General features: G+C 35.7%; 1 non-coding gene across 1 annotated transcript; it reads left to right on the plus strand.

Annotated features, from left to right (window-relative positions):
- The first annotated feature begins 674 nt into the window (after nucleotides 1–674).
- LOC130947964 (small nucleolar RNA R71) lies at nucleotides 675–782 on the plus strand. The gene has a single exon (XR_009072882.1). It is a non-coding gene; the product is annotated as a small nucleolar RNA R71 (small nucleolar RNA).
- Nucleotides 783–19,485: the final 18,703 nt, after the last annotated feature.

Here is a 19,485-nt window from a genome sequence, read left to right on the forward strand (position 1 = left end):
AGCTGTCCCACTTGTGCCTCCAAGTTTCTAATGGAGGACCTTGTTTCAGTCATGAAACTTTGAGTGGTTTTGATTAGATCAGAGACCATGGTTGCTAAGTCAGAGTGGCTCTGCTTAGAATTCTCTGTCTGTTGCTGAGAAGATGATGGAAAAGGCTTGCCATTGCTAAACCTGTTTCTTCCACCATTATTGTTGTTGAAACCTTGTTGAGGTCTCTGTTGATCCTTCCATGAGAGATTTGGATGATTTTTCCATGAAGAATTATAGGTGTTTCCATAGGTTTCTCCCATGTAATTCACCTCTTCCATTGAAGGGTTCTCAGGATCATAAGCTTCTTCTTCAGATGAAGCATCCTTAGTACTGCTTGGTGCAGCTTGCATCCCAGACAGACTTTGAGAAATCATATTGACTTGTTGAGTCAATATTTTGTTCTAAGCCAATATGGCATTCAGAGTATCAATCTCAAGAACTCCTTTCTTCTGATTCGTCCCATTGTTCACAGGATTCTTTTCAGAAGTGTACATGAATTGGTTATTTGTAACCATTTTAATGAGTTCTTGAACTTCTGTAGGCGTCTTCTTCAGATGAAGAGATCCTCCAGCAGAACTATCCAATGACATCTTGGACAGTTCAGACAGACCATCATAGAAGATACCTATGATGCTCCATTCATAAAGCATGTCAGAAGGACACTTTCTGATTAATTGTTTGTATCTTTCCCAAGCTTCATAGAGGGATTCACCTTCCTTCTGTCTGAAGGTTTGGACTTCTACTCTAAGCTTACTCAATTTTTGAGGTGGAAAAAACTTTGCCAAGAAGGCATTAACTAGCTTTTCCCAAGAGTTCAGGCTTTCTTTAGGTTGTGAGTCCAACCATATCCTTGCTCTGTCTCTTACAGCAAAAGGGAATAGCATTAGTCTGTAGACCTCAGGGTCAACCCCATTAGTCTTGACAGTGTCACAGATTTGCAAGAACTCAGCTAAAAACTGATGAGGATCTTTTAATGGAAGTCCATGGAACTTGCAATTCTTTTGCATTAGAGAAACTAATTGAGGCTTAAGCTCAAAGTTGTTTGCTCCAATGGCAGGGATAGAGATGTTTCTCCCATAGAAGTCGGGAGTAGGTGCAGTAAAGTCACCCAGCACCTTCCTTGCATTATTGGCATTGTTGTTGTTTTCGGCTGCCATGTCTTCTTCTTTGAAGATTTCTGTTAGATCCTCTATAGAGAGTTGTGCCTTAGCTTCTCTTAGCTTTCGCTTCAAGGTCCTTTCAGGTTCAGGGTCAGCCTCAACAAGAATGCTTTTGTCTTTGCTCCTGCTCATATGAAAGAGAAGAGAACAAGAAAATATGAAATCCTCTATGTCACAGTATAGAGATTCCTTGAGGTGTCAGAAGAAAAGAAAAATAGAAGGAAGAGGTAGAAGAATTCGAACTTATCAAGTATGATGGAGTTCGAATTGTTCATTGAGGAGGAGTGTTAGTCCATAAATAGAAGGATGTGAGAAGAGGGGAAGAAATTTTCGAAAATAAAAAAATTTTAAAAACATTTTGAAAAACATACTAATTGATTTTCGAAAACTAAGAGTGGAAAAGAAATCAAGTGATTTTTGAAAAAGATTTTGAAATTAGAAATAAAAAAAAGATATGATTGAAAACTATTTTGAAAAAGATGTGATTAAGAAGATATGATTGAAAAGTTATGGTTTTAAAAAGATGTGATTGAGAAGATATGATTTGAAAAACAATTTAAAAAGATTTGATTTTAAAATTAATGACTTGGCTAACAAGAAAAGATATGATTCAAATATTAAACATTTCTCAACAGAAAAGGCAGCATACTTGAAATGTTGAATCAAATCATTAATTGATAGCAAGTATTTTTGAAAATGGAAAGAAATTGATTTTGAAAATATATGATTGAAAAGATATGATTTGAAAAAGATTTGATTTTGAAAAATTTTGAAAACTTGAAAAAAATTTGAATCAAAAACAAAATCTTCCCACTTGTGCCATCCTGGCGTTAAACGCCAAGAATGGTGCACATTCTGGCGTTTAACGCCCAAAACACAACCCTTTTGGGCGTTAAACGCCCAGCCAGGCACCCTGGCTGGCGTTTAAACGCCAGTTTGCCTTCCTCACTGGGCGTTTTGAACGCCCAGCTTTTTCTGTGTAATTCCTCTGCTGTATGTTCTGAATCTTCAATTCTCTGTATTATTGACTTGCAAAGACACAAATTAAAATATTTTTGGATTTTTAATAATGAGGAATAATCAAAATGCAACTAAAATCAAATAACAATGCATGCAAGACACCAAACTTAAAAGTTTGTATACTATTGACACTAACAAAATGAGAATGCATATGAGAAACAACAAAACACTCAAGTCAGGAGAATTTAAAGATCAAAGTAAGGAAATCATCAAGAACAACTTGAAGATTAATGAAGACACATGCATGAATTCGAAAATGCAAGAAGAACAGAAACATGCAATTGACACCAAACTTAACATGAGACACTAGACTCAACAAGAGACATACAATATTTTTGGTTTTTTTTTTTATGATTTTGTAATTTTTTTTGGATTTTTCGAAAATTAAGTGAAAAAGAAAATAAAGATATCAAAATTCTTAATGAGAATTGATAAACCACTATTTTATGGTTTATCTTGTGCTCAATTGAGTGGATTTTATCAACTCTTTACCCACTTATTCATACTATTTGCATGTTTTACATTTCCCTTCCTAATTATGTGCTTTGATTGAAAACATGCTTCTTTGGACTTATATTTGCTTATTATTAATCCTCTCTTATTACCATTAGATGCCTTGATATGTGTGTTAAGTGTTCTCAGAGATTACAAGGCAGGAATGACTCAGAGGATGGAAAGGAAGCATGCAAAAGTGGAAGGAATACAAGAAGTTGGAGAAATTGCTCAGCTGTCCAGCCTGACCTCTTTGCACTCAAACGGCTATAACTTTAGCTACAGAGGTCCAAACGACGCGGTTCTAGTTGCGTTGGAAAGCTAACGTCCGGAGCTTCGATTTGATATATAATCTGCCATAGTGGCCCTGACGCTAGGCGACGCGACCGCGTGCCCCATACGGTCGCGTTGCAATTGACGAAAATATGCGAATTTGAATTCGCAACCAGCGAATTTTGGGCTGCTTCTGACCCAGTTCTCGGCCTAGAAAACACAGATTAGAGGCTATAAAGTAGAGGGATTGCATCCATTCAGATGATCCACTCATAATTCACTTCTCATGATTTAGATTAGTTTTGAGAGGGGTTCTCTCCTCTCTCTCTCTCTTAGGATTTAGGATTTTTCTTAGTTTTAGGAGTGACTCTCAATCCCAGGTTCAATGTTCTTTTACTTTATGTTTATTTCTTATTTTCAGACATTTGAATGCTTGCTTGTATTAGTTATGTTGCCTATTTGGCCTATGCCACTTTCATGATGATTTTCTTATTTAATGATATTTGAGGTATTTTAGTTTATGATTGTCCCTTTTTATTATTCCCAATCTGAGGATATTGTTATTCTAGTAGATTTAGTTTTTCCCCTTTTGGCTTTGGTTAAATAATTGGTAACTCTTGATTTATCAAACTCATTGTTGATTGAAAATTGGAATCAATTCATCCACTTAACTTACCTTCATAGTTAGAGGTTAACAAAGTGGGGGAAGAATCCAATTCTCATCACAATTGATAAGGATAACTAGGAAAGGACCTCCAGTTCTTATACCTTGCCAAAGGTTTATTTTACAGCTATTATTTTATTTTATTTTACTTATCATATAATATATTCGCACCTTACTTCCAAAACCCCAATTTTACCTTTTTCATAGCCAATAATAAGAACATACCTCCCTGCAATTCCTTGAGAAAACGATCTGAGGTTTAAATACTCGGTTATCAATTTTAAAGGGGTTTGTTACTTGTGACAACCAAAACGTTTGTACGAAGGGATTTCTATCGGTTTAGAGACTATATCTACAACGCGACTGTTTTTATGACATTCTTTACTGGAAAAAATCCTAACGTCAAGAATTCCAGGAATCATGCAATGTTAGTCTAAAGCTTTAGTCTAAAGGAATTAGACATGGCTAGCCAAGTTTCAGCAGGACATTGCATTCAAGAGCTAAATTGATGAGAATCAATCAGCTTTGGTGATGATAAGAACATCACCTTGAAACACTAGAATTCATTCTTAAGAACTCTGAAGAAAAATACCTAATCAAAGCAACAAGATGAACCGTCAATTATCCAAACTCAACAATCCCCGGCAACGGCGCCAAAAACTTGGTGCACAAAATTGTGATCATCAATGGCGCCATCAACATGGTACGCTCAATTGCAATCTCAACACTTTATCACAACTTCGCACAACTAACCAGCAAGTGCACTGGGTCGTCCAAGTAATAAACCTTACGCGAGTAAGGGTCGATCCCACGGAGATTGTTGGTATGAAGCAAGCTATGGTCACCTTGTAAATCTCAGTCAGGCAGATTCAAATGGTCATGAAGGATATATGAATAAAGCATAAAGATAGAGAAACTTATGTAATTCATTGGTGAGAATTTCAGATGAGCGTATGGAGATGCTTTGTCCCTTCCGTCTCTCTGCTTTCCTACTGTCTTCATCCAATCCTTCTTACTCCTTTCCATGGCAAGCTGTATGTTGGGCATCACCGTTGTCAGTCGTCCTCTCAATGAAAATGGTCCAAATGCTCTGTCACAGCATGGCTAATCATCTGTCGGTTCTCAATCAGGTTGGAATAGAATCCATTGATTCTTTTGCGTCTGTCACTAACGCCCAGCCTTCAGGAGTTTGAAGCTCGTCACAGTGATTCAATCATTGAATCCTACTCAGAATACCACAGACAAGGTTTAGACCTTCCGGATTCTCTTGAATGCCGCCATCAATTCTAGTTTATACCACGAAGATTCCGATTAAGGGATCCAATAGATATCCACTCAATCTAAGGTAGAACGAAGGTGGTTGTCAGGCACACGTTCATAGGTGAGAATGATGATGAGTGTCACGGATCATCACATTCATCACGTTGAGGAACAAGTGATATCTTAGAACAAGAACAAGCTGAATTGAATAGAAGAACAATAGTAATTGCATTAATACTCGAGGTACAGCAGAGTTCCACACCTTAATCTATGGTGTGTAGAAACTCCACCGTTGAAAATACATAAGAACAAGGTCTAGGCATGGCCGTGAGGCCAGCCTCCCAAAGAGGGTTCAATCATAAAAACATGATCAAAAGATGAAAATACAATAGTGAAAGGTCCTATTTGTAGAGAACTAGTAGCCTAGGGTTTACAGAAATGAGTAAATGACATAAAAATCCACTTTCGGGCCCACTTGGTGTGTGCTTGGGCTGAGCATTGAAGCTTTCATGTGTAAAGACTTTTCTTGGAGTTAAACGCCAGCTTTTGTGCCAGTTTGGGCGTTTAACTCCCATTCTTGTGCCAGTTCCGGCGTTTAACGCCGGGCAGTTTTGAGCTGATTTGGAATGCCGGTTTGGGCCATCAAATCTCGGGCAAAGTATGAACTATTATACATTGCTGGAAATCCCAGGATGTCTACTTTCCAACGCAGTTGAGAGCGCGCCAATTGGGCTTCTGTAGCTCCAGAAAATCTACTTCGAGTGCAGGGAGGTCAGAATCCAACAGCATCTGCAGTCCTTTTCAGCCTCTGAATCAGATTTTTGCTCAAGTCCCTCAATTTCAGCCAGAAAATATCTGAAATCACAGAAAAATACACAAACTCATAGTAAAGTCCAGAAAAGTGAATTTTAACTAAAAACTAATAAAAATATAATAAAAACTAACTAAAACATACTAAAAACATACTAAAAACAATGCCAAAAAGTGTATAAATTATCCGCTCATCAGGTAACAAAAAGCAGCTTAGCAATTCTGATAGTTCTTAAACAAGTTTGATGGAATATTACTTGGTTTAAATATCAGATCACAGATCTAATTCAAAATATTGTGACAATTTGACGTTTAAATGTACGATACTATGGTTTGTTGGTGCTATTTCTACCTGATTTTATAACTACTTGTTTTTGCATATTGAATAAAGTTTCTATTTTCTTTTGTAACACTGGATTGATAAAGTATGCATATGATGAATTATATGATTGAGTCAGTTATTTTATGGCTCTAAGCTAAAATACAATGTAAGAAGTTTATGCTTCAAGCTGAAATAAAGGTTTTTATAATTACTGCTTATTTCATATCCAGAGATGCTTCGAATGCCATTAGTTGATGCTTGTTCTTTTGCTTGATGCTGCTCACTGATTTTAAAGATTCTGCTCATTGTTTGGTCTGCCTTGTATGTTTTCTCTATGGATTGGTCTTAAATTTATAATTTTTTCATGTTGGTAGTTTTTTTTCTGGTTTTGATCCCTGTGGACTTGTGTTTTTCTGTGCTGACAAGGAAGGTGGTTTTTGGAATTTAAGAAAAAAAATGGGGTTGATTTTTGTGGTTTTCATGGGTTGTTGTTTGGCATAGATTTGATGGCAGCATGGGAACTTATAATGAGGGATAACTGGTTTCATTAAAGGTATGGAATCATTGTGTGAAACTTTGTGGTGATAGTTAGCTGGAGTGGATATTTGTTCCTGCAAATGAGCAGGTAGATTTTCTCATTGCTATATATTAGTCAGCATTGGACTGAAATTATTTAGTTATTATTTTTGTAACCTAAATGAATGTATGAGAAGTGACTCATTCATTCCTTTTTAACCTAGCCAAAATTTCTTAGGAACACCTAAATATGTGCAAGAGAAGTGTGTCGTTCATTGCTTTATGTGTATGTGTCTCTGTAGATATATATCTCATTTAGTTACACAAACTTTTGTCATGAACTTTGTATGAATGTTTTTTGGCTTGTATGCTATTAATTTTTTGCTGTGTTGTTACTATTTTATATTACCAGGAACCCTATTAGTAATTCAATGATGCTTCTATTTTCTAGTTTGTTGCTTTGGCCTTTTGAGGTTCCTCATTGTATGACAAGGTTCTTTTGTGATGAAAATAGGTCTCGATCGTTTATTTTAAAAGAAGCACCACTAGGGATATTGGTAGCTTTTATGGCTGTGATGGAGCCCTTTTGTCATAATTTAAGAAACACTGATATTCGCAATTTCTTAATTGTTTATTGAAATGTGTAGAACATGCACTTGAATTGTCAATTCTTAATAATTTGCATTCTTGATTGCTAGTTTTGAACTTTGAGAATAGATTCTTAAAGAATTAGTTAATTTTAACTTGTAAGTTCTAACTTAATTTTTACTCTGATGAAGATAGTGTTATGTGTTATTTTTTAATTTTTATTTTCATTGTTCATATTTGCAGGGATACAAAATTGATGCCAATATGTAGACTTTATATTGACCAAAATATGCTAGAAGAGTCACGAATTATAAATTCAATATGATACAATTTTATGTTAGGAAAAAGTTGTGTTTAGTTGAATTTGTAGAACTTATTTTATTGTGAAAGAATCTAAATGACATGTAAGATATTTTAATTATCTATGTAATTATATATTATATAAATGTTGAGTTAGCATGTTTAGAAAATTAATTGATAATTTGATATATCAATTATTTAATTAAATATTTTAAAAGAAACTTCCTCTTTTTGTAACTAAAAGAATAAAAAATGTTACAAAAGTAAGTAGTATCTTGTAACAAAATATTATGACACAAAAATCTAAATTGTTACGAAAAATATTTTAAAGGTAAAAAAGTGTTGCTACTTTTGTAACAACTTTTGGTTTTTGTATTAAAAAAATTTGTTATAAAATATTACTTTGAATTGTAACAGTTTCATTTTTTGTTACAAAAACTTTTTGTAACGAGACATACTGCAACAACCCCCTTGTTTGTTACAAAATCCTTTTGTTTTTAAATTCTGACTTTTTTTAACAATTTTTTTTGTTACAAATATTGCTTTTTTTTGTAGTATGCGGAATGGACATCCACAACTCAATTTCACCCAAATACCCAATTTCTCAACCAAGAGTGTGAAAACTAAACGTGCAAAAATTAAACATCAAAGCAATAAAATTCAAAGTAAGGAAAATTAAAGTGCAAGAAACCTCTTGGCAAGTGATTGAGAGCCAAGGTTACCTATCCTAGCCATTGACCACAAACACATGATGATTATGAAGAGTTAATCCTACTTACCCTACATCGAGGATAAGTCAAGTAGGCATAGTTGATTTCAATCCATAAGTCCTATGTCAACACTTAGGGTCACATAGAGTCAATGGAGACCAAATCTACTAACTACTATAATGTATCAAACAAGAATGGACATCAATGACTCAAGGGTCACCAAAGTCATCATTTTCAAGCCAAGAGTGGAGAAAAACTATGTAAAAACTAAACCAAGCATTTTATCAAACACTTGGTGTGCATGAAATTAAAACCAAATTAAATTACAATGAAAATAAAATCTAAAATACCAAAAGCAAGAAAATCATAATAACAACTGAAGAAAGCAATAAATGAACATAAAATATAAATTGCATTAATTGAAAGTAAAATTAATAAAGAGTGTTCATAACATAAAAATGGCAAGATAAAGGAAATAACAAAGGAAATGAAGAAGAACAAAGATGCAATAACAATAAATGACAAGGAAAAGTAAATGAAACAAGAATTAAAAGTAGGAATTACAAGAAATTAAACTAAAGAAACCCTAGTTCTAGAGAGAAGGAGGAGCTTCTCTCTCTAAAAAATGAACTACATGATGTTAAACTAACCCTAATTGCTCCCCCCTTCACATGGAAGGAGGCCCTCTTAGATATAGCACTCAATCAGCTTCAGAGGGTCCAAAATTGGACTCTAGAGGCCCAAAAATCGCCCCCAGCGAATAAATAAGTCACGCGATGGGACCTGTGCGTACGCACAGATGTGAGCGTATGCACACATGCTGATTTCTTCTTGTGCATACGCACAGGATATTGTGCATATGCACACGTGGCTGAGTGGTTCTTGTGCGTATGCATAGCAGGTTTCCGTACGCACACGCCAGTGTATGCTTCTCCTTTGATTTCTTCATCTTTTCTCCCAATTCCATGCTTCTCTTCCACTCTTATCAAGCCATTCTAACCCATTACACCTGAAATCACTCATCAAAAAACCATCAAGGCATTGAATGGGATAAAAGTGGGATAAAATTAATCAAATTAAGCACAAAATAGCATGTTTTCACATTTATGCACAATTTAAGGAGAGAATACAAAAGTTTGCTATTTGAATGAATAAATATGGGTTTATATGATAAAATCCACTCAAATCAAATCAACATATATCATCAAATATGGATTCATCAATCTTTATACTTGCATTCTTTGTAATATATTCTTTGTAATATATTATTCTGATCTCATGTAATCAAGAAACAAATTTAGGTGTATTTCAAGTGATTTGGAGTGTAATTGGTTTTCTTTTTTATAGGAGATCTATTTTCCGAAAAAGTGACTTTTAAAGACCTTTCTTAGGAGAACAAAGAAATTTTTAGAAGATTTGATGTGGGAATTTGTGACTTGCACAACTGAACCGACAAGTGCACTAGGTCATCCAAGTAATACCTTAGGTGAGTGAGGGTCGAATCCCACGAGGATTGCCGAACTGAGCAAGTGGTGGTTATCCTGCAGATCTTAGTTAGGCGAATAAAAAGAAGATTTGATTGTTGTAAATGCATAAATGAACAATAACAAGAACGATAAATGAATATGGTAGAGACAGTGATGAGATGTCAGCTAAGACTTCGGAGTTGCGTCCTCTTCTGTATTAGCACGTCATACTCACTATTCCAATGATGAATGATTCCTTCAATGGTAAGGCTGTAATTGATTAAGCCATGGGTCATGGTTATTAATCTCCTCAGGTCCAGACCAAACATCCAAATGGACCAGATCAATCTGGGAGAGAGTGAAGCGTGCACAACTGAATCCCTTTGTTGATCCTACTCAAAATGCCACAGACAAGGTCGGATCTTCCGAAAAGATTTTCAAAAGATTTGAAAAAGATTTAAAAAAGATTATGGAGCGAGATGCTACAAACAAAAGATATGAAAGATTGGAAAAAGATTTGAAAAAGAATTGAATATTGATTAGAATAGATGAGATTGGAAGTTGAGTTATGGAAAAGATATGGTTTAATTTCTAATAAATTTAAAAAGATAGTGATATGAAGAGAAGATTATTGAAAAGATATGGTTTGATCAAGTCAACCCCTCCTTCCCTTCCTTGGAATCCGAATGCATGGCTTGCCTCCTTATGGGCATTGAACACCCAGGGAACCCTCCTGGTGGTGTTCAATGCCAGCTCATCTTCCCTCATTGGGCGTTGAATGCCCAAGGAACCCCTCTAATGGCGTTTAACGCCAGCTTTTTACTCTATTTAGGGCATTGAATGCCCAGGGAACCCCTGGTGGCATTCAATGCGGTGGTGTTCAACGCCAGCTCCTTTTCCCTCAATGAGCGTTGAACGCCCAGGGAACCCCCTGGTGGCGTTCAACGCCACGCCATCACTCCATTTTGGCCGTTGAACATCCAAGTAGCCCCCTTTGTGGCATTCAACGCCAGCCATTCTATCCTTCATTGGCATTGGATGCCCATCCTTCTCCTTGTCTGGTGTTCAACACCAACAAGGAATCCTCCTCCAGGTGTTCTAAATTCATTTTTGAATGTTCCTATTTTTAATCTAGGTACTGCACATGATCACAAACATTAAACAGCAGGGAAAGATCATACAAAATGAACTGGAATGGAATAAAACTAAAAATAAGTAAAAGAACTAAAAATAGTAATTTGCTACGTATGGTTGGGTTGCCTCCCAACAAGCACTTCTTTACCGTCACTAGCTTGACTTTTCTGCTGCTATGTTAGCAGTAGAGTGGAGCTCTCTTGCTCCAGAGTATCCCCTAGATAATGCTTGACCCTCTGTCCATTTACTTTAAATCTTTTCGCAAAGTGTCTGTCTTGGAGCTCTATATGACTGTGGGGTAAGACATTAGTGACCAGAAAAGGTCTTGTCTACCTGGACTTGAGCTTCCCAGAAAAAAGCTTGAGTCTAGAATTGAAGATGAGAACCTTCTATCCCGGATCAAAGACTCTAGAAGAGATCTTTCGATCATGGCATTTCTTAGCTCTTTCCTTGTAAATCTTTGCATTGTTGAATACAGCTTGTCAGAATTTATCCAACTCATTTAATTGGAGTAGTCTTTTTTCTCCTGCAACCTTGGAACCAAAATTGAGGAATCTGGTTGCCCAGTAGGCTCTGTGTTCTAGTTTCACTGGTAAGTGACAGGCTTTCCCATAGACCAGTTGGTAGTGGGACATTCCAATAGGAGTCTTGAAAGTTGTTCGATATGCCCACAGGGCATCATCCAGCTTCCGTGCCCAGTCCCTCCTGGAGGTGCTGACAATTCTTTTCAGGATTCTTTTAAGTTCTCTGTTGGAGACCTTGGCTTGCCCATTTGTTGATGGTATGAAGTTGCCACCATGTGGCGAACACCATAACAGTGCAGAACTGAGTCAAGTTGTCTGTTACAGAAATGAGTGCCTCCATCACTGATCAGTGTTCTTGGGACCCCAAATCTGCTGAAAATGTACTTTTGGAGAAATTTCATCACCACTTTTGTGTCATTGATAGGTGATGCGATTGGCTCAACCTATTTAGACATATAATCCACTACCACAAGAATGTATATGTTCGAATATGAGGATGGGAAGGGGCCCATAAAGTCTATTCCCCATACATCGAATAGCTCAATTTATAAAATTCCTCGTTGAGGCATCTCATGATTATGAGGGAGATTGCCAGCCCGTTGACAACTGTCACAGTTCCGGACAAACTTTCTAGAGTCCTTGAAGAGTGTGGGCCAGTAAAAGCCGCTTTCAAGGACCTTGGTGGCTGTACGCTCACCTCCAAAATGGCCTCCATAATCTGAGCCATGGCAATGCCATAGAATTTGCTAAGTCTCTTCCTCAGAGATGCAACGATGAATTATACCGTTAGAGCACCTTTTAAAAAGGTATGATTCATCTCACAAGTAATACTTAGCATCATGGATGAGCTTTTTAACTTGATGTCTATTGTATTCCTCGGGGACGAACCTTATTGCCTTGTAGTTTGCAAAGTCAGCAAACCAAGGTGCCTTGCGTATTACAAAGAGTTGTTCATCAGGGAAGATCTCAACTATCTCCGTAGTGGGAGGAGACGTTCCTGCTGTAGGTTTTATCCTAGACAGGTGGTCAGCCACCTGATTCTCGGACCCTTTTCTGTCCCTTAATAAAATACACCATAACAGGCACTATATTCCAACAAAGGCCTTCCCTAACCATATCCATTATCCATATTGTTATTTGTTAAAAATTGCTGCTAGACCCGCCAAAGTTTTCCTTTAAGCCAAGAATTTTTTTTATTCCTCCTTCTCTCGCTACAAATAATCATCATAGATACTTTGTGTTTGTTTGCTTGAACTGAATCTTGGGTTTGTTTGCTTGCTATTAGTTTTATTCCTTAACTGAATCTTATTAGTATTTATTTAAGTTTATTTTTTTTATTCCAGTGCTTTTGATATTTGTCTTTTCACTGTTGTTGCCGTTGCCACCTCTCTTGGTTTGCTTCTGCTGTGGTACTGCTATTGCTTCTGGGGTACGGATTTAGTTTCTGCAGTGCTAAGTGACTATCTTTATTTTAGTTTAATTTTAAAAACTCCCACAGCTTCTATAGAGGCAACTAAGCTAATGAATGTTAAGTTGTTATTACTTATTTGTTTTGTAATAGAACCTCTAAAATAAAATCACAAGTGGAATTTGTTTTAATTACTCTATCATTGTTTTAATTACTTATCTTGAATTGCTTTTATCATTAACAATTTTTGTTATGAATTTGCTAAACTTCAAAACAACATCCATTAATTTTTTATTCATGTTATGTGTACTAGTAAAGTGCTTTCCCAAGGCACTCACTTCAAGGCATTCTTTAAGAATTGCTAGAAGTTAATTTTCTTTATTACTTGTTGTTAGTTATCTTCAAAGTATTTTGGAGGCTGGAAAAATATTATCTCTTAAGTAGTTAAATAGGAAGCTAGATTTGCCATTAGCGAGACTAATATTAAGGGCTTTAGATTAGGAACTTAGCTATCTATTTGAAATATATAGGTTTTTAATGGATGTCTCTAAGGATTGGATGGATACACCTCGTCATTTGAAAGAAAATCAACTCAGTGTAGAAAAGTTTTTAAACTTTGCTTTTTCATCAGCAGGAATTTCTCAAGGAAAGAAATTCAATGCACATGTAAAAAGTGTTCTAATAGTCTTTGGTTAAAGAGAGATGACTTGTATAACCATTTAATATATCATGGATTCATAGAAGGTTATAGGCGGTGGTTTAATCATGGAAAATCACTTGTTGCTATGGATGTTGATAATAACACAGATGGTGAATATAACTGTAATGATAACATTGATGAGCAGTTACGTGATAGATTTAGAGATACTACACAATTTGATGGACAAAATATGGGGCCCAATGAATGTGCAAAAAAATTTTATAAATTGGTGAACGAGGCAAGCCAAGAACTATACCTTGGGTGTAAAGGATTCACAAGATTATCTTTTACCATCCATCTTTACTTGTTAAAATGCTTGCATAACGTGTCGTTCACTTCTCTCTTGGAATTATTGAAAGAAGGAATGCCATATTTAAATATTCCTACTTCTTTTGATAAAAACAAGAATATGATGAAGAATTTGGGACTTGACTACCAGAAGATCGATGCATGTCCCTATGACTGCATGTTGTATCGAAACGGGCATGAGAACGATGCATCGTGCCATGTTTATGTAACATCCCGTTATATTGGGCATCCTATTGTAGAAGAGGATAATGTAACGTCGTCTAGAAAGCCTCATAAAGTTGCTACGAAAACTCCTAGGCATTTCCCTTTGATTCCCAGACAACGAAAACTTTTCATGTGCACAAGGACGGTTGAAGCTATGTCTTGGCATCATAATGAGCGTGTTAAAGATGGCTCATTAAGGCATCCTGACGATGGTGAATCATGGAAAGCATTTGACAATCGACATGAAGATTTTGTGAAGGAGCCTCGTAATGTGAGACTAGGCTTAGCAAGTGACGGGTTCAATCCATTTCGAACTTTGAGCAGTACACATAGCACATGGCCTATTGTTCTGATGGTGTATAATCTACCCCCTTGAATGAGCATGAAGCCTGATTATTTTATGCTCTCTTTACTCATTTCTGAACCACAATCACCAGGAAATGACATTGATGTCTTTTTTCAACCGCTAATTGAAGAATTAAAAGAATTGTGGGAGTCAGGTGTAGAAACATATGATTCTTCAGAAAACAAAACATTTAACATGAGAGCATGTCTTTTATGGACAATTAATGACTTTTCTGTGTATGCTATGTTATCTGGTTGGAGTACCAAGGAAAAATTGGCTTGTCTGTGTTGTAATGATGAGACTTCTTCTATCTATTTGAAACATAGTCACAAGACTATTTATATAGATCATCGAAGGTTTTTACCCATGAATCATCCGTGGAGGCATAACAAAAGATCTTTCAATGGAAAAACTGAATTTAGGTCTCTACCCCAGTTGTTAGAAGGAACAACTGTATTTGACATATTGCAAGAGGTAGATAACTCTTTCAGGAAGAAGCAAAGGAGATCAAATAATGGGCTATCAAACTGGAAAAAGCGGTCAATATTTTTTGAATAACCATATTGGAAGTACAACATGTTTAGAGATAACCTTGATGTCATGCACATAGAGAAGAACATAGTTGATAGCATAATAAGAACTCTTTTGGATATTTCTGGAAAAACAAAAGATCATGCAGCAGCTCGTTTTGACTTTAAAGTCATGGGTATCAGGAAAAACCTTCAGCAGAAAGATATGAAGGATGGAAAAAAAGCTAAGTTAGCAAAGGCATGCCTCTCAATGACTCTAGCAGAGAAAACAATCTTTTGTGGTGTGATGAAAGTGGTCAAATTACTAGACGACAGTGCTTCCAACATCTCTCGATGTGTGCAGCAAATAGAAAAGAAGATTTCCGGTTACAAGACCCATGATGCTCATTTCATGTTACATTACTTGTTGCAAGTACCAATCAAGAGCATACTTCCTGACCATGTTGCTATCGCTCTAGTTCGATTATGCTCATTTTTCTGCCGGATATTTTAGAAGGTAATTAGCTTAGTTGAGGTGGCAAACTTAGAAGCAGAGATTGATGAGACATTATGCCAACTCAAGAGGATTTTTTCTCCAAGCTTTTTTGACATAATGATGCACTTGCCTATTCATGTGGCAAATAAGGTGAGGTTAGGTGGTCCGGTTCAATATAGTTGGATGTACCCCGTTGAATGGTTTATGTGCACACTAAAATTATATGTTTGTAACAGAAGTCATCCAGAGGGGTCCATTGCCAAAGGATATTTGACTAATGAGTGTATAAACTTTTGCTCAAAATATTTGTATGAGGATATTCAGACAAGATTCAATAGATCCCTCGAAACAATGATGAGTGTGTTTCAGATGAGATGCGAACTCCCAATTTGTTTCCAAACAAAGGATGTCCCTTGGGTGGAAAAATGGGAAATGTGTTCATCTTAGATGAAAAATCAGAAACACAAGGGCATGCATATATCCTGAACAACTGTAATAAGATCGAACTTTACATGAGGTATTTTGTTTGCTTGATTATCATTTGTTAGTTTGCAATTACAATATCGTACCTTACTAACAAATAAGAATATTTGATATCTTCAGAGAGCATGAGAGTCAAGTTAATGATAACAATCCACGTAGAATGAAATGGGAGAAACCCAAAGACCATAGTCAATAATTTTTAGAATGATTTAAAGTTCGTGCCATAAAAAAAGATGTGCCTGGTTAGACAAAAGGGTTAGCTAGAGGTCCAAATAGAGTTGCGAAAAGATTTTTAGGTTTTGTTATCAATGGGTATAAATTTCATATAAGGCACTGTGATGCGAGACGTAAAACCCAAAATAGTGGTGTCACATTAGAGGAATTGACTCCTAGTTTTGCAAGTATGAAATATAAGAACCCAATTAAAGCAAAAGTAACCTACTATGGTAGAATAGTTGATGTATTTGAGTTAGATTATTATGGCCAATTTAAAAAAGTCCTGTTTAAGTGTGAGTGGTATACAGTTGCAAAAGACCACTTTAGTCTCTCATATGTGTATTCCGTAAAAAATGCTACCAAGAAGAACCATTTATGTTAGCATCTCAAGTAAACTAACGCTTTTATATGCAAGACCCATATGTGAGTGACAAACACTATGTTATGAAAATAATTCCGAGAGACTTATTTAGAATAAATGACGACCTTGAGTCTGATTCTCCCACAATATATGCAAGAGAGCCATGTGAACCTGAAATGATTCCATGTCTTCCAAATGATAATGGTGAAGTTGATCTAGTGAAGAATGATCTATGAGCTACCATTATAGATATGGCTCCAAACATGTTTGCCAAGCAACGTTGTGAGAAAGACGAGGAAAGCGAATATGATGAGTACATGGAGGATATTGATTCCAAAACATCTTGACATGTGTTTATCTTTGCATTTTTTGGTAGTATTTTAATGAATTACTTTTGTTGATTGTTTTGCTTATTTAGCTACTTGCTTGTACTGATTATGTTTATTTAATTAATAGAATAACATTTTTTCTTCTTATTTCTTATGTGTGGAGAATGGAGAAAGAGGAGATCACTAAAAGAAAAAGAATAATTACCTTAGGTCAAAAGAACATGAAACAGAAAAGTCCAAAAAAAAATTTCTTTGAGGTTATACAAGTCAAGTCAAGTGCTAAATTGCTACAACAATATAATATTAAGAGAGAGAATATCATGGATGACAATAAGAAAGCTAAGTTGCAAGCTCAAGGCCCAAAAGATCCAACCAGAAAATAACTCATCACAATAGTAGAAGATGCATTTGAAGAGCAAACTAGGGCTTTGAAAAAGAAAAAAAAAAGTCCAACCAAACTCACTTTTTCAGGAATGTGAGCATAATGGGAATAATTCAAAGGCTACTGAAAAGAACCCCTAAAGTGGGAATGAGACAATGTTTCAACCCGAAAAGAACTCAAAAACCGGGAACAAAAAAATGTTAAAGATGATACAATGGATAAAGATAATGCAAGTTCTAATGAGGAGGGAGAAGATACAAGTGAGCTGAGCATAGAATCAAACAAAAAAGGAATGAGTATTGATATGTATTTTAAGGTGCATGGGATTAATTTCGAAGATGGGGAAAATGAGGAAGATGCTACAAATATTGAGGGTAGTGGATGATAAGCTAGTAATGAAGGTACTTTTTCTTATCTCCCTTATTGTCTAATTATAGCTTATATACTTTTCAATTAGGTAGAGTTAAAATTCTGTTATTCTAATTGGACTTAGGCACTAAAAAGAAAACTCGTGGTAAGACCTTATGCACAAAACTTCATGCCATTGATTTTAATGATCGATGGGAGGTGGAGGTTTTACAAGGGCAGTCTATTGGTCCAACCAAGGAGGTCGTAGCTAACCTAGGCCAGTTTTTGGGTTCAACAGTTAGAAATCCTTGTTTTGTGACTTTGATATACACTAGTTGGCATTGTGTGCCTGATAATATTAAGGAGGACATGTGGGAGTACGCCAACGTATGTAAATATGCCTTTATGGATTGTTTATTTATTTATTTATTTGTTATGTTGTGTGTCCTAACCTTTGGCATTCTAATGTATTGTGTTGCATAACAAAAGTTCATTCTTCCAATAAGTTCAAAGCCATGGGTCATGCGGGGATTTTGTCGTGCATGGAAAAAATATAAGGGTGAAATAAAAAAAGAACATTTCTTAAAATACAACACAAAAAAAGAAATGATAAAGAACTGACCATTAGAGATTCCTGAATTTCAGTTTCGCAAGCTAATTCGGTATCGGAGTCTTCTAGCTATCAAGGTAATGTTATATGTCTTCTATTTCTTCTAGCTATCCTTGATTTTTTGTGTGATTAGACTTGGTATTTCAAAAAAAGGTGATGTGATTTTCAAAGAGAAAGAAGATATGTCTGTTAAGAATAATAATATCTCTTTTTCATGTTTATATTTAGGCTATGTTTGTTAAGAATACTGAAAATAGGTCAAAGCAAACATGTCCTTACCGAATGGGATCCACAAATTTTGCAATAGTGCGGAAGCAGCTGGTAACATAACTTTTTTTTTTGTGATTTTTCCTTTATATCCATGTTATATTGTCTAGTTAGTATGCTTCATGTAAATTTTTCTCTTCATACTCTAGCGTGACTCTAAAGAGAACAATGAAGAGCCATCAAGGGCTGAAGTTTTCACAGCAACTCGCACAAGTAAAAATGAAAAAAAATTGATGTTAAAACACAAACAATAATTGTGAGTTATTTTGTATTTGTATTTGGATTTGTACAATATAAATGCTAGATAGATTTGTATTTATATTAAGTTAATGTGACATTGTATTTTTTTTTTGTTACTTTTGGTAGAATGAACTTCAAAGCCGCATAAAGACAAGAAAAATCATGAAAATGCATTTGTAGCAGTGCTAGGAAAGGACCAACCAGGTCGAGTTCATTGTTATGGGGCTTCAGTTACAAGAAGCTCTCTTAGAAAGGATGAGGAGATTCGCCAAGTGAAGGTTTAATACAATGATAAGGTCTTATCATTAGAAAAGAAGATGGACGGTGTTTGTGGTCTATTAAAGGTGATGTTGCACCAACTCAATCTTAGAATGAGTGACGAAGAGGTAGCAGCCTTAGTACAAGCAACCCAAAATTTTCCTTTGGATGCCTTAAGTAGTAGACAAAGAAATACTCCCCACTCCTCCGAAGCAACTCACATTCCACCAACCGATGATGTAAGTAACTGTCCTAACCTCGTATTATTGTCATTCCCTTGATTTAGATTATAGAATTTAGTTTTTCATGTTGAATTTATGTTGCTGGCTGAATATGTACCGTTGGTTGTTGAATTTTTTTTGTAGTGTACTGTTGGCTGAATATGTATTGTTGATTGCTTAACTATAATTTGTTCTATGCTTTATCTTCTCATCTCTTTGTTGGCCTTGGCAAGTTTCCTACCTCATTTCTACTTTTAGGCTGAATATGTAATGTTGATTGCTTAATTTGCTGCTTTGTCATGAGTTTTTCTTTCAATTTCCTTAGATAAATAGAAAGAAACAAGTATATGCATTCAATTCAATTATTACAGGAGCTAACCTTTTATTTTACTTAGTTTCTACAAAAATAAAGTATGCGTTGAATTAGGATAGGTATGTGACGGTGCTATATAAAAACATACCAAGGGGGAGCATATGGTTGTGACTTTGTAAAGGGACTATTTCTTTTGTTTTTGATTTGTGTTTTTTG

The sequence above is a fragment of the Arachis stenosperma genome, chromosome 1 (genome assembly GCF_014773155.1).
Source record: "Arachis stenosperma cultivar V10309 chromosome 1, arast.V10309.gnm1.PFL2, whole genome shotgun sequence".
Lineage (NCBI taxonomy): Eukaryota > Viridiplantae > Streptophyta > Magnoliopsida > Fabales > Fabaceae > Arachis > Arachis stenosperma.